This window comes from Scyliorhinus canicula, chromosome 14, assembly GCF_902713615.1.
Source record: "Scyliorhinus canicula chromosome 14, sScyCan1.1, whole genome shotgun sequence".
NCBI lineage: Eukaryota > Metazoa > Chordata > Chondrichthyes > Carcharhiniformes > Scyliorhinidae > Scyliorhinus > Scyliorhinus canicula.
The window spans coordinates 120,139,406-120,153,337 of record NC_052159.1 but is presented as its reverse complement, the minus strand read 5'-3'; the positions used below and the strand labels follow the sequence as shown (position 1 = coordinate 120,153,337).

The 13,932-nt window shown below is 51.2% G+C and overlaps 1 protein-coding gene across 5 annotated transcripts in view; it reads right to left on the bottom strand.

Annotated features, from left to right (window-relative positions):
- uggt2 (UDP-glucose glycoprotein glucosyltransferase 2) overlaps nucleotides 1-13,932 on the bottom strand; it is a 625,263-nt gene that overhangs the window by 527,332 nt on the left and 83,999 nt on the right. The window lies entirely within an intron of this gene.

The following is a 13,932-nucleotide window of genomic DNA, read 5'->3' as shown; positions in this document are numbered from 1 at the left end:
GGACGAAAGAGGTGCTTTACAGGAAAAAGATAAAGTTCGGAATGTTGCAGCCCACGCGCCTGTGGGTAACTTATTCGGACCAACATTATTATTTCGATTCCCCGGAGGACCTTCGTGCGGACGGAGAAACTGGACTTGAACTAGGGGTTGGGGGTTGCGGGTTCGGTTGTAATGCTTTATTGCTGGTTTCTGCTGTTGCTGTGTTCTCCTTTTTTTTTTCTTTTCTTTGTTTGTACTTTTGCGATTTTGATATGGTGATTTATGGGGGTGTTGTTCTGTTATGTTTTTTTTTTGCTGTGGGGCATTGTGTCTTGCGGGGAGGGTTGGGGGGGTTTGTTGTATTCTATGTCGGGTTGGGGGTATGGAGTGGGGCTGGTACTTGGGAGCTGCGTCAGAAGGGTGTGGTGGGGCAGTGCGAAAGCGCGGCCTTTCCTCTGGTTTCCCGCGCTGCGGGGCTGGGGGGTGGAGACGATGACGGGGGGAGGCGGGGCCTTAACTGGTTCTTCCCGCGCTGGAGCGGTGCCTGGAGGAGGGATAGATTAGGGGATGATCCCACTTTGGGAGGGGTCGGGATATTGGCGGGAGTTTCCGGGGTCAGCAGAAGTTAGCTGACCCACGGAAGTACAATGAAGGACGGTTCGCGGCTAGGAGGGTTCCTAGCCTGGGGGGGGGGAAGGGAGGGGGGGAAAAGGGGAATACCGGGTTGCTGCTGGTAGGGTCAGGAAGGAGCTGGTGGGGGCTGGGGGGACAGAGGTGAGGTGTTGTCGCTGTGGGGACTGGGTCGGGCAGGGGGTGCTGGCCTGGGGCGGGCAGTCGACGGGCTATGGCTAGTCGGGGGAGGGGGGGCGGGACGCCCTCTGATTCGGTTGGTCACCTGGAATGCGAGAGGATTGAATGGGCCGGTGAAGCGGTCGAGGGTACTTGCTCATTTGAAGGGGCTAAAGGCAAATGTGGCAATGCTTCAGGAGACCCACCTGAAGGTGGCGGACCAGGTCCGTCTGAGGAAGGGATGGGTGGGGCAGGTTTTCCACTCTGGGTTGGATGTGAAGAACCGGGGAGTGGCGATTCTGGTGGGGAAAAATGTGTTGTTTGAGGCATCGGAGGTGGTGGCGGATAAGGGGGGTAGGTATGTTATGGTTAGGGGCAGGCTACAAGGAGAGAAGGTGGTACTTGCTAGTGTGTACGCCCCAAATTGGGACGATGCGGGCTTTATGAGGCGTATGTTGGGACCCGTCCCGGATCTGGAGGTGGGGGGTCTGATCATGGGGGGGGGGGGGGGACTTTAATACGGTGCTGGATCCTTCACTGGATCGGTCCAGCTCTAGGACGGGTAGGAGGCCGGCGGCGGCCAAGGTACTGAGAGGGTTTATGGACCAGATGGGTGGGGTGGATCCATGGAGGTTTGTGAGGCCGAGGGCACGCGAGTACTCTTTCTTCTCCCACGTACATAGGGTCTACTCTCGGATTGACTTCTTCGTGGTGAGTAGGGGACTGATTCCGAGAGTGGAGGAGGCCGAATATTCGGCCATTGCAATCTCCGACCACGCTCCGCATTGGATAGAGTTGGAGATGGGGGAGGTGCGGGACCAGCGCCCGTTGTGGCGGTTGGATGTGGGGTTGTTGGCGGAGGAGGAGGTGTGTAGGAGGGTCCGGGCAAGTATTGAGGGGTACCTCGAGGTGAATGAGGTTCAGGTGGGGGTGGTCTGGGAAGCCCTGAAGGCAGTGATTCGTGGGGAGCTGATATCCATCCGGGCACACAGGGAGAGGAGCGAGAGGAGTGAGGGGGATAGACTGGTGGGAAAGATGCTGGAGGTAGACAGGAGGTATGCAGAGGAACCAGAGGAGGGTCTGTTGGGGGAGAGGCGCAGCCTGCAGGCTAAATTTGATTTGCTGACCACTAGAAAGGCGGCGGCACAGTGGAGGAAGGCACAAGGGGCAGTGTACGAACATGGTGAAAAGGCGAGTAGGATGCTAGCTCATCAGCTCCGCAAGCGGGATGCGGCTAAGGAAATTGCTGGAGTGATAGACAAGAGTGGGAATGTGGTGCGGAAGGGGGTAGAGATGAATGAGGTCTTCAAGGACTTTTACGGGGAACTGTACCGGTCGGAGCCAACGGGGGAGAGGAGGGGAATGGAGAGGTTCCTCGACGGGCTTTCTTTCCCGAAGGTATAGGAGGAGCAGGTGGAGGGGTTGGGTGCACCGATTGAGCTGGAGGAGCTAGTTAAGGGGATCGGGCAGATGCAGTCAGGGAAGGCACCGGGGCCGGATGGGTTCCCGGTGGAATTTTATAAAAAGTTTGTGGACCTAGTGGCCCCCTTGCTGGTGCGGACACTTAATGAAGCGTGGGACTTTGCCCCCGACGATGTCGCGGGCGCTTCTCTCGTTAATTTTAAAGAGGGACAAGGACCCCCAGCAGTGTGGTTCATACAGGCCCATATCTCTCCTCAACATAGATGCCAAGGTGCTGGCAAAAATCCTGGCCACCAGGATAGAGGACTGTGTGCCAGGGGTTGTGCACGAGGACCAGACAGGTTTTGTGAAGGGAAGGCAGCTGAACACGAATGTGCGGAGATTGTTGAATATCATCATGATGGCGATTGAGGGGGAGGCAGAGATAGTGGTGGCGCTGGATGCGGAGAAGGCCTTCGATAGAGTGGGGTACCTATGGGAGGTGTTGGGGAGGTTTGGATTTGGTGAAGGGTTCATTAGATGGGTACGGCTGCTATATGAGGCCCAATGGCGTGCGTGGCCACGAATGGGAGGAGGTCGGAGTACTTCCGGCTTTACCGAGGGACCAGGCAGGGTTGCCCCCTGTCCCCCTTGTTGTTTGCACTGGCAATCGAGCCGTTGGCGATGGCGTTGAGGGATTCAGAGAGGTGGAGAGGTTTGGTGCGAGGTGGGGAGGAACATAGGGTGTCGTTGTATGCCGATGACCTGTTACTTTGTGTGGCGGACCCGGTGGGAGGGATGCCGGGGGTGATGGAGCTGCTAGCTGAGTTTGGGACCTTTTCAGGTTATAAATTAAATTTAGGCAAGAGTGAGGTGTTTGTGGTGCACCCTGGAGACCAGGAGGAAGGAATTGGTAGGCTCTCGCTTAGGCGGGAGCTTTAGGTACCTGGGGGTGCAGGTGACCAGGGACTGGGGGACTCTCCACAAACATAATTTCACCAGGCTTGTAGATCAGATGGAGGAGGAGTTCAAGAGGTGGGACATGTTGCCATTGTCGTTGGCGGGGAGGGTGCAGTCCGTCAAAATGACGGTGCTTCCGAGGTTCTTGTTCCTCTTTCAGTGCCTGCCCATCTTTATCCCCAGGGCCTTCTTTAGGAGAGTGACTAGCAGTATTTTGAGCTTTGTGTGGGCAGATGGGACTCCGAGAGTGAAGAGGGTGTTCCTGGAGCGAGGGAGGGATAGAGGCGTGCTGGCTCGGCCCAACCTTCTGGGGTACTATTGGGCGGCCAATGTGTCAATGGTGCGTAAATGGGTGATGGAGGGGGGAGGGGCGGCGTGGAAAAGAATGGAGATGGCGTCATGTAGAGGTATGAGCCTGGGTGCCATGGTAATGGCGCCGTTGCCGCTCTCCCCTAAGAGGTTTACCACGAGCCCGGTGGTGGCGGTGACCCTAAGAATCTGGGGACAGTGGAGATGGCATCGGGGGGAAACAGGGGGCTCGATGGAGGCTCCACTGGGTGGCAATCATCGGTTCATTCCAGGGAACAGGGATGGGGGATTCTGGGGGTGGCAGGTGGCATCAGTAAATTGAGGGACCTGTTTATTGGTGGGAGGTTTGCGGGCCAGGGGGAACTGGAAGATAAATTTGGGCTTCCCCAAGGGAACATGCTTAGATACTTGCAGGTAAAGGCGTTTGCTAGGCGACAGGTAGAGGGATTCCCTTTGCTGCCCTCGCGGGGGACGATGGACAGAGTTCTTTCGGGGGTGTGGGTCGGAGAGGGGAAGGTGTCTGACATCTATAAGGTAATGCAGGAGGTGGAGGAGTCATCAGTGGAGGAGCTGAAGGCTAAATGGGAGGAGGAGCTCGGGGAGCAGATAGAAGACGTAACTTGGGCGGATGCCTTGGAGAGAGTCAACTCTTCCTCCTCATGTGCGAGGCTCAGTCTCATCCAATTTAAGGTGCTGCACATGTCCTGCAATTTAAGGTGCTGCACAACCCACCACATGTCCGGGACTAGGATGAGTAGGTTCTTTGGGGGTGAGGACAGGTGCACCAGATGTTCGGGGAGTCCAGCGAACCACGACCATATGTTCTGGGCATGCCCAGCACTGGAAGAATTCTGGAAGGGGGTGGCGGGGACGGTGTCGAGGGTGGTTGGATCCAGGGTCAAACCAGGGTGGGGACTCGCGATCTTTGGGGTTGCAGTAGAGCCGGGAGGGCAGGAGGCGAAAGAGGCCAGTGTCCTGGCCTTTGCATCCCCAGTAGCCCGACAAAGGATCTTGCTACAGTGGAAGGATGCGAGGCCCCCAAGTGTGGAGACCTGGATCAGTGACATGGCGGGATTTATAAAATTGGAACGGGTCAAATGTGCCCTGAGAGGATCAATACAAGGGTTCTATAAACGATGGCAGCCTTTTCTGGACTTCCTGGCTCAAGGATAGGTATCTTGGTCAATAGCAGCAGCAACCCGGGGGGGGCTGAGGCCATGCCCAAAATGAATAGTCGTGTTTGAAAAATTCAGATTAAAGGTACCTTTTACAATCAAAGTGAAAAAAGTTACTTTACAATAAAGTCATAAAAACTGAATAACTGTTAGAAAAATATATCAGCCCGAAGAAAGGGGAGAGCCAGCAGAGCCAGCTCTCACAGCTCGGTACATGGGAAAAATAGAACATAGCAACCAAGCTCACTAGCGAATACATCTAAAGAAGATCTGATTTTAAAAAGAAGATTGATTGTCAAGTTGGGCCTGAAGGTCCCTTTAACCAACCAGAAGGATCCAGAAGCAAGATCTTTTTACTTTTCTGTAAAGACAGTGATTGCATCTTTTAAAAGAAAAAATATATAATAAAATAACTTAAAAGTTTTAACCTGAAACAGTGGTTATTAGTCTACTTTATTTACTTAGCAACGCAGGACCCCGGATATCAATGCTATTAAGGGGTAAGTAGGTGAAATTCTTCGGGCAGGTATGGGTTATACCGGGGGATAACTTTGAAAATATAGTTTGACCTGAATAGCACCCACCAAAGCCTGCATCGGAGTCAGGGAGTGAGAATCCCTGTTCACCATTTAGAATATCGACCCTTTTTGGTATCGGGGGAATTCTAAGAATAGTGGTGAGTTTTTAACTTCACCTCATGACAGCCATTTCTGCCCTGGGGAAAAGTCTCTGGCTATCCACTCTATCCATGCCTCTCATCATCTTGCATACCTAAATCAAGTCACCTCTCTTCCTTCTTCGCTCCAATAAGAAAAGCCCTAGTTCCCTCAAACATTCTTCATAAGACATGCTCTCCAGTCGAGCCAGCATCCTGGTAAATCTCCTCTGCACTGAAGCATCCACATCCTCCTGTAATGAGGCAGCCAGAACTGGACACAATATTCCAAGTGTGGTCCAACCAGAGTTTTATGAAGCTGCCGCAAAACCTTGTGGCTCTTAAACTCAATCCCCCTGTTAATGAAAGCCAACACACCATACGTCTTCTTAACAACCCTATCAACCTGGATGGCAACTTTGTGGAATCTATGTACGTGGACCCCAAGATCCCTATGTTATGGTGCAGGAGGAGGCCATTTGGTGCATCGTGTCTGCACCAGCTCTCCAAACATGCATTAAGGTTCACAAAGAAAAGAGGAGCAGAAGAGGCCATTTGGTCATTTGAGCTTGCTCCACCATTCATTACGTTTATGGCTGATCATCCAACTCAATAGCATAATCCTGCTTTCCCCCCATATCCTTTGAACCCCTTTGTCTCAAGTGCTATACTTGAAACTGGTACTTGAAACCATACAGAGTGAAATTCTCCGTCGGCGGGATTCTCTGGTCCGCCGGTAGAACACACCCGCCCGCAGGTTTCCCGACGGCGTGGGGTGGTCACACTAGGGAATTCTATTGGCCAGCTACGGGAAGGGAGAATCCTGCTGCCGGCGAGGATGTGCCACCCAGGAAAGCGCAGCTGACGGACAGGAGAATACCACCCTCAACTGCTTCTTGTGGTAACAAATTCCACAGGCTCACAACTCTCTGCTGAAGAAATTTCTCCTAATTTCTATCCCAAATGGTCCATCCCGTATCCTCAGACAGTGGCCCCTGGTTCTGGACACACCCACCATCGGGAACATCCTTCATGCATCTACCCTGTTTCGTCCTGCTAGAATTTTATAAGTTCCAATGAGATCCCCATGAGATGGTCTAAGTACCATCCCCTGCCTTTTCACCCTGCACATTGTTTCTATTCAACTAATCATCGAATACCTTCTTGAATGCTTCGATTAAACTTGCCTCCACCACACTTCCAGCCAATGAATCACAGACCTAAACTACTCATTGTGCGCAATTTTCCAATATTTTGGCTAAGTGTCAGTTTTTGCAGGAAAACCAGTGATGGCTGCTGGCTTCATCAGCAAGAAACCTCACCGTATCTTCAGGTACTTTAAAAAAAAATCACCAGTTGCACACTGTGCCTGTGGTGGTGTGACTCTGATTCACCTGCCCCAGCATCACTTTAAAACATTAAGAGTATTAGAATATTACAGCACAGTACAGGCCCTTCGGCCCACGATGTTGCGCCGACCTGTGAAACCAATCGAAAGCCCATCTACACTATTCCATTATCATCGAACATGTTAATCCAATGATCATTTAAATGCCCTTAATGTTGGCGAGTCCACTACTGTTGCAGGCAGGGCATTCCATGCCCTTTCTACTCTCTGAGTAAAGAACCTATCTCTGACATCTGTCCTGTATCTATTTCCCCTCAATTTAAAGCAATGTCCCCTCATGCTAGCCATTACCATCCGAGGAAAAAGGCTCTCAATGTCCACCCTATCTAATCTTCTGATCATCTTGTATGCCTCTATTAAGTCACCTCTTAACCTTCTTCTCTCTAACAAAAACAGCCTCAAGTCCTTCAGCCTTTCCTCGTAAGATCTTCCCTCCATACCAGGCAACATCCTGGTAAATCTCCTCTGCACCCTTTCCAATGCCTCCACATCCTTCCTATAAGGTGGCGACCAGAACTGCACGCAATACTCCAAATGCGGCCACACCAGAGCTCTGTACAGCTGCAACATGACCTCATAGCTGCGAAACTCAATCCCTCTACCAATAAAAGCTAACACACCGTACGCCTTCTTAACAACCCTATCAACCTGGGTGGCAACTTTCAAGGATCTATACACATTGACACCGAAATCTCTCTGTTCATCCACACTACCAAGAATCTCACCATTAGCCCAGTACTCTGTATTCTTGCTACTCCTTCCAAAATGAAGCACCTCACACTTTTCCACATTAAACTCCATTTGCCACTTCTCAGCCCAGCTCTGCAGCTTATTTATGTCCCTCTGTAACCTGCAGCATCCTTCCGCACTGTCCACAACTCCACCGACTTTAGTGTCATCCGCAAATTTACTCACCCAAATTTACTACGTCCTCCTCCAGGTCATTTATAAAAATAACAAACAGCAGTGGCCCCAAAACAGATCCTTGTGGTACACCACTAGTAACTGAACTCCAGGCTGAACATTTCCCATCAACCACCATCCTCTGTCTTCTCACAACTAGCCAATTACAGATCCAAACCGCTAAATCACTTTCAATCCCATGCCACCGTATTTTCTGCAGTAGCCTACCATGGGGAACCTTATCAAACGCTTTTCTGAAATCCATATACATCACATCAACTGCTTTACCCTCATCCACCTGTTTGGTTACCTTCTCAAAGAACTCAATAAGGTTTGTGAGGCATGCCCTACCCTTCACAAAACGTCACTTATCCCTAATCAAATTATTCCTTTCAGGATGATTATAAATCCTATCTCTTTTTATCCTGTCCAAGACTTTGCCCACAACAGAAGTAAGGCTCACTGGTCTATAGTTACCGGGATTGTCTCTACTCCCCTTCTTTAACAAGGGGACAACATTTGCTATCCTCCAGTCTTCTGGCACTACTCCGGTAATGATGACATAAAGATCAAAGCTAAAGGATCTGCAATCTCCTCCCTAACTTCCCAGAGAATCCTAGAATAAATCCCATTCAGCCCAGGGGATTTAGCTATTTTCACACTTTCCAGAATTGCTAACACCTCCTCCTTATGAATTCAGTCCCGTCTGTATCTCAGTATTCTCATCGACAACATTGTCTTTTTCCTGTGTGAATACTGACGAAAAATACTAATTTTTAAAAATATTTTGGTTCTCCTTCTTTTTCACATTTTCTCCTGAATTTACACTCACCAACAATAAACAATAATCAGCAACAAACATGGCAAACCCATAACAATAACAACGATCCCATCCTCTCACCAACCCCCAAGTTTACATAAACAAATGACAAAAAGGAATCAGGGATTATCCACAGTCACCCTTAATACACACAGCTCCCATCCCCACAATCCTCCCACCCATCCCCACTAATGTTTGATGTTATCCAGTTCTTGAAAGTGCACAATGAATAATGCCCATGACTTGTAGAACCCCTCTGTCCTTCCCCTCAGTTCAAACTTGACCTTATCAAGGGTCAAGTATTCCAAAAGGTCCTCCTGCCGCAGCAGGGCACAAGTTGGAGAGGCTGCTCTCCATCCCAGCAGGATCCGCCTTCGGGCGATCAACGAGGCGAAGGCTACAATATCTGCCTCCCCACCCGTTTCCAACCCTGGCTGGTCAGACACCCCGAATATGGCCTCCCGGGGACCCGGGTCCAGTTTCACGTGCACCACCTTGGAAATTACCCGAAAAACCTCCCTCCAGTATTCCTCTAGCTTTGGACAGGACCAAAACATATAAACGTGATTAGTGCACCCCTCCCCCCCCCCCCCCCCCCAATCCCGCAACGCTCACACACATCGTCTACTCCTTCAAAGGATCGGCTCATCCTCGCCCTTGTGAGGTGCGCTCTGTATACCACCGTCAGGTGTACCAACCCCAACCTCGCACATGAGGTGGATGCATTCACTCTCCGGAGCACCTCACACCAGACCCACCCCTCTATAATCTCTCCCGACTCTTCCCCCCACTTTGCTTTGATCCCTTCCAGTGGTGTCTTATCCTCTTCCAAAATAGCTCTGTACACCGCTGACACTACCCCCTTCTCCAATCCCCTTGTCGGCAGCACCTCCTCCAGCAATGTGGAGGCCGGTTCCTCCGGGAAGCTCTGTATCTCCTTCCTGGCAAAATCTTGAACCTGCATGTATCGAAGCATTTCTCCCTGCTCCAGCCCATACTTTGCTTCCAGCTCCTTCAATCCTGCAAACCGACCTCTAAGAAATAAATCTTTTAGCGTCTTAATCCCCTTCTCTTCCCATTTCCGAAAACTTCCATCCCACCTCCCTGGCTCAAATCTGTGGTTCCACCGAATCGGCATTTCCCTTGACCCTGCCCCCAACCCGAAGTGTTGGCGAAACTGCCTCCAGATAATCAACAAAGCTATCATTACCGGACTCCCTGAGTATTTCCCGCAGCTATCGGGAGCGGCGCTGCTGATAGTGCTTTCAATCACGGCAGTCTGCACAAACTCTCCTCCATTCTGACCCACTGGGAATCAACCCCTCTGACCCAGCCCCGTACCTTCCCCACATTCGCCGGCCAGTAGTAGTACATCAGGTTTGGGAGACCCAAACCCCCTGCTTGCCTTCCCCTCTGTAGCAGCATCTTTCTAACACTGGCCATCTTCCCTCCCCATGTGAACGATGTAATCCTTCTCTCAATCTCCCATAAAAAAGCTTTTGGCAGGAAAATCGGGAGGCATTGAAAAATAAACAGAAATTGCGGCAACACATTCATTTTCCCCACCTGTACCCAACCCGCCAGTGAAAGAGGGAGACCATCCCACCTTGCCAGATCAGCTTTCACTCTCTCCACCAAACTAGTGATATTGTACCTGTGAAGCCTCCTCCACTCACGGGCAACCTGCACTCCCAAATACCGAAAGTGAGTCCTTGTCCTACAGAATGGCTGAGACACTACAAAATACTCACTCTTGTCCACGTTCAGCTTGTACCCCGGGAAAGACCCAAATACTCGCAGAAGCTCCAATATTCCTCCTATCGACACACGGTTCCAACACATACAGCAAGTCTTCGGCATATAAGGACACCCTTTCAGCTTTGGTGAGAAGCAGCGGCAAGGGAAATTCTTCAGGTGAGGGATAGGGCAGGGAAGTTGGTGGTGGTGGTGGTTGGAGCTGATTAACAAGGTTTTTGAGGAGTTTTATGAGAGGTTGAAGAGCCCAGCCACCCGGGGGAGACCGTGTGATGCAGGAATTTCTAGATGGGTTGGAGTACCTGAGGCTAGGGGAGGGGGACAGGCTACATTAGAAGAAGCATTAGTGGAGCAGGAGAAATGGATGCGATTTTTTCCATGCTCCCGAACTTCTTAATGCGATGATCAACGGCTCAATTGCAAGTGCAAACAGCAGGGGGGCACATAGGACATCCCTGGCTCGTCCCACTATGGAGAGAAAAGTATCTCGAGCTGATGTTGTTTGTGCGGACACTCGCCTTCGGCTCCTTATAGAATAGCTTTAACCAGTTCACAAATCTTGGTCCAATCCCAAACCGCTCCAGAACTGCCATCAAGTATCCCCATTCTACACGGTCAAACGCCTTCTTGGTGTCCAATGCCACAACCACCTCTGTTTCCTTCCCTTCCGCCCGTGCCATAACGACGTTCAAAACCCTCCTAATGTTTGAAAAAAGCTGCCTCCCTTTCACGAACCCTGTCTGATCCTCACCTATCGCCTTCGGGGGGGGCTGGTTTAGCTCACTCGGCTAAATCGCTGGCTTTTAAAGCAGACCAAGCAGGCCAGCAGCACGGTTCGATTCCCGTACCAACCTCCCCGGACAGGCGCCGGAATGTGGCGATTAGGGGCTTTTCACAGTAACTTCTTTGAAGCCTACTCGTGACAATAAGCGATTTACATTTACATTACATTACACTTCTCCGCCGTACCTTCGCCAATACTTTTGCGTCCACATTCAGAAGTGATATGGACCTATACGACCCACACTCCATCGGATCCTTATTTTTTTTAGCAACAGTGAAATTGATACCTGCCCCAAGGTTTGTGGCAACACCAACCAGGGGTGCCAGCTTATCCTTGAATTTTTTATAACATTCCACCGGAAACCCATCCAGCCCTGCCACCTTCCCCGACTGCATCCTCCCAATCGCATCCATTTCTCCTGCTCCACTAATGCTTCTTCTAATGTAGCCTGTCCCCCTCCCCTAGCCTCAGGTACTCCAACCCATCTAGAAATTCCTGCATCACACGGTCTCCCCCGGGTGGCTGGGCTCTTCAACCTCTCATAAAACTCCTCAAAAACCTTGTTAATCAGCTCCAACCACCACCACCACCAACTTCCCTGCCCTATCCCTCACCTGAAGAATTTCCCTTGCCGCTGCTTCTCACTAAAGCTGACCTGCTGACATACTCCATGTTCATAAACTGCACCCCTTGCTCGTATCAGTTGGCGCACCACCTTCCTGGTGGACAGTCGGTCGAAGCTGGCCTGTAGTTCCTTCCTCTTTTCCGGCTTCGCTGGGTCCCCATCTTCTGCATAACTCCTATCTACCTCCAACATCTCATCTATTACCCTCTGCTGCTCCAACCACCCCTCTTTGTCCACCCTGGCCTTAAACGAGATCACCTCCCCCATCACCACCGCCTTTAGTGCCTCCCAGACAACTGCCTTTGAAACCTCACCCGTACAGTTGAAACCTACATATTCCTTAATTACCTTTTCAATTTTCTCACAGAACAATTAGTTCCCCAAAAGCCCCACATCCAGTTTGCACACCAGCCTCTGCGCTACTGCCTTCTCCTATATCCACCCAATGCGGAGCATGATCTGACACTGCAATTGCCGAATATTTCAACCCCTTAACCCCAGCCAACAAAGCCTTCCCCACCACAAAGAAGTCAATCCGCGAGTCTACCTTATGGACTTCTGAGAAAAAAAAGTGTACTCCGTTCCCTTGGGTGCAGAAACCACCAAGGGTCCACCCCTCCCATTCTCAGGCTCGTTCACTTTGGGCTTCGGTCTAATGACCAATGAGCTCAGTCTGGCTCGTACCGGGAGGGGTTCTCACCCTCCCCCATCAGCTCCGCCAACCTCTGAGCGATGTATTCTGTTGGCCTCGGGCGCTCTGTCCCTTCGGGCAAGCCCACAATTCTCAGATTGTGCCATCTCGAGCGGTTCTCCAAGTCCTCAGTTTTGCTCGGAGTCCTCTGTTGACCTCCACCACCATCCACAGCTCGTCCCTCATTGAGGTGAGCTGGTCGTTGTGCTGTGTCACGGCCTCCTCCACTTCCTTTATCTTCTTGCCCTGCTCTCTCACCTCGGCCAATGTCTTTGCCACAGCTACCCTCACCGGGGCGATTGCCTCCTCCACCATTGGTTTCAATGCGGCCGCCATCTCCTTCCTCAAGGCCTCCAAAGTGCCTCGCAAACTGTTTTTCCAGCTCGACCGCCATCACCTCGGTCAACTTCTCCACCGTAAGTAGTGCGGCCCCACCATGCGGTTCGGCATCTGCCATCCTGTCAGCATTTTGCTCGTCTTCTCATTCAGCGGTGAGCCCACGTTTCCTCCTTTCTTCGACGGCTTTTTAGCGGCGCGTTGTTTTTCCTTTCTTTTTCTTTTCTTTCCTCTTTTCCCCCCTTCACCCTCCTGTCCTTCTTCAATCCGTTTTTTTCTTTGAAAAACAAACAATTTGTCAAAGGAGGGGGAGAAAAAAAAACGTTCACCAAATTATTTAAAACTTCTTCTTTCTCTTCTTTTTTGCCACCCTCCAGATTTTCCCTGGGACTGGACTTCAACCTTCTTAGCACGCTCTAGGTGGGAGCCATCTGACATGGGACATCTCTTTTACATCCCACCTTGGCTTCAGGCCTGCCCATCGGCCCCCGCTTGGCTCCACCCCGGCTGGTCTGCCCTTCGAGCACGTGCTGGGCCCGAGGCCTCAGCACCCGCCACCCGATACCCGCACGAGGTTCCTCGCTGGTTTTCAAACCGGCCCCGCCAGCTGCCCGTGATGGTCCCAAAGGCCGTCAATAGTTGCGGGGGGGGCGATCGAAAAGTCGGGGAAACCCCCGAAAGCGCCACAAATCGTGGCCACCGGCGGGAACTCTTCCTGATGCGGCCGCCCCGCTCTCAAGCGCCACCTCCAAAAAATATTCATTTAACGCCTCTCCTATCTCCTTGGACTCGACACATAACTTCCCACTACTGTCCTCAACTGGCCCTGCTCATACCCTAGTCATTCTTTTATTTCTGACATATCGATAGAAAGCTTGAAAAATGAAAATGAAAATCGCTTATTGGCATGAGTAGGCTTCAATGAAGTTACTGTGAAAAGCCCCTAGTCGCCACATTCCGGCGCCTGTCCAGGGAGGCTGGTACGGGAATCGAACCGTGCTGCTAGCCTGCTTGGTCTGCTTTAAAAGCCAACAATTTAGCCCAGTGAGCTAAAGCAGCACCTAAACCAGCTTCAGGTTTTCCTTGATCCTACCTGCCAAGAACATCTCATGTCCCTTCCCGGCTCTTCTTAGCTCTCTCTTTAGGTCCTTCCTGGCTAACTTGTATCTCTCAAGCGCCCTAACTGAACCTTCACGTCTCATCTTTACATTAGCCTCCTTCTTCCTCTTGACAAGTGATTCAACTACTTTAGTAAACCATGGTTCCCTCGCTCGACCACTTCCTCCCTGCCTGACAGGAACATACTTATCAAGGACACGCAGTAGCTGTTCCTTGAACAAGC